This window comes from Galeopterus variegatus, unplaced genomic scaffold, assembly GCF_000696425.1.
Source record: "Galeopterus variegatus unplaced genomic scaffold, G_variegatus-3.0.2 Scaffold4598, whole genome shotgun sequence".
NCBI lineage: Eukaryota > Metazoa > Chordata > Mammalia > Dermoptera > Cynocephalidae > Galeopterus > Galeopterus variegatus.
The window spans coordinates 154,053-156,271 of NW_007730709.1; the positions used below are offsets into that span (position 1 = coordinate 154,053).

At 46.4% G+C, this 2,219-nt stretch overlaps 2 non-coding genes across 2 annotated transcripts; one reads left to right on the top strand and one right to left on the bottom strand.

Moving 5' to 3' along the window:
* The first annotated feature begins 226 nt into the window (after positions 1 to 226).
* On the top strand, positions 227 to 298 carry TRNAG-UCC. Its single transcript has one exon. It is a non-coding gene; the product is annotated as a tRNA-Gly (tRNA).
* Positions 299 to 504: 206 nt separating this feature from the next.
* TRNAV-CAC lies at positions 505 to 577 on the bottom strand. Its single transcript has one exon. It is a non-coding gene; the product is annotated as a tRNA-Val (tRNA).
* Positions 578 to 2,219: the final 1,642 nt, after the last annotated feature.

Below are 2,219 nucleotides of genomic sequence, written 5' to 3' on the forward strand. Positions count from 1 at the left end.
GAGCTGCCCAGGCGGCGGCCTGGGATTGGACACCGCCGGGCCGGAACCAAGGCGCCTGCTACGCCCTGGTGGGGGGGGGACGGACCGTGTGGAACGGCCCGCGGGCGACGTCTTCCGGTGGGGGGGAACGGACTCTAGGGAGAGACACCCCCGTGTAACTTGGTATCACCCAGCCGAGCCGCTGACCCATCTATTAAGGGCCTTCGCATAAACCGCTTGTCGACGGGCGTTGGTGGTATAGTGGTTAGCATAGCTGCCTTCCAAGCAGTTGACCCGGGTTCGATTCCCGGCCAACGCAAGCAAGTTGGAGTTTTTTCTCCCCTTCATCCTTTTTAAAATTTCTAGTCAACTCATCAAACCAAAGTTTTTATTACTTTGAAATCACTTTTAAAATTCCACGAAAATTTCCAAAAGCCGGGGGTGGAGTTGAATCTGATTACTTTTCCTGTTAAATTGAAATAATGTTAAGTATTTTTATCCCTATGATAAAAGGAAACACAAACTTGTTCCCGCCCGGGATCGAACCGGGGACCTTTCGCGTGTGAGGCGAACGTGATAACCGCTACACTACGGAAACCACCGGAGGGCCCGCTTTGTTTGCCCTTTTATATATCTGTATATGCAAGGTTACAGAGATGGCTACATTGTAACTCCTGCTGGCGACAGGGGTTGGTTGCGGTCCGTCGAGATGATTTGGGGTGTTCCTGAGTTCCTGTCACTCTGCTTGATGAAGCGGAACTTTAAAAGAAGGAAATGATAGAAGAAAAATCCAATAAACACCGCCCCCCACGACACACACACACACCTTTGGCTTTATTGCCTACACACCTCCTATGAAAACAATCCAGGACGAGAGTAATTCACAGGCCCCTTCTGAAGCCAGACCAGCCTTTCATTGATTCTTCCCATGGACAGAATCTATGTGTAAAACACCACCTAAGCTGTTACAGATGTTCACCATTTTGCTTTAGCTCAAACCACTCTCTAAAAGAACTTTCTGAAAAGAAGTGTGTGTGCGTGTGTGTGTGTGTGTGCGTGCGTGTGTCTGTGCATGTGTGTGTGCGCGCGTGTGTGAGTGCGTGCGTCTGTGCGTGTGCGTGTGTGCGTGTGTCTGTGCGTGCGTGCGTGTGCATGCGTGTGTGTGCTTGTGTGCGTGTGCGTGTGTCTGTGCATGTGTGTGCGCGCGTGCGTGCGCGCACGCGTGTGCGTGTGCGTGTGCGTGTGCGCTGTGTGCGTGCGTGCGTGTGCGTGTGTGCGTGCGTGCATGCGAGTGCATGTGTGTGCGTGTGCGCGCGCGTGTGTGCGCATGTGTGTGCGCATGTGTGTGTGGTAAAACATAAATCACATATAATTTACCATTTTAATCATTTCCAAGAATGCGATTCAGTGGTATTAAGTATATTCTTACTGCTGTGTAACCATCACCATCATCCATCCTCAGAACTTTCTCCAATCAGAAACTAGGTACCCATTAAACAAAGCTCCATCTCTCCTCCCCCAGCCCCTGGTAACCTCTATTCTACTTCCTGTCTCTACGAATTTGTCTGTTCTACGTCTAATATCATGACCCCTTTTACATTCATTTTTGTAAAAGGTGCATTGTGCCTGGACTTACTTTTTGCGTATGGACATCCAGTTGTTCCAGCACCACGTGTTGAAAAGACTGTCCTTTCTGCGTTGAATTGCCTGTGCTCCTTTGTCAAAGATCAATTGCTTTTATTTGTGTCGGTCTATTTCTGGGCTCTCTATTCTGTTGTATTGATCTATATGTCTATTCTTTTGCCGAGCTATTTTGATTGCTGTAGCTACAAGGAAGTCTTGACTAGGTAGTACCAGTCCTCCAATTTTATTTTTTCTGTAGTAGTGTGTAGGCCATTCTAGGTCTTTGCTTTTCTGTATAAACTTTAGAATCAGTTTGTCAATATCTACAAGCTGGCAATGTCTATTAAAATTAAAAACCCATAAGCCCTTCACCCAGCAGTCTCACTGCTAGAAATCTTTCCCTTAGAAATAAAATCATCATCACCAAGTTTCTGCTTAAATTTTTCTAATTCAGTTTTGAGTTATTTTTTCATTAAGGATGTTAATCTTTGAGTTAAATTTTTCTTATCAATTGACGTTAAAATTTTTTTTAAAAAAAGAAGTGTGGGTAGAAGTTTTGAGGTATAGAGGGCCGGCCCGTGGCTCACTTGGGAGACTGTAGTGCTGATAACACCAAG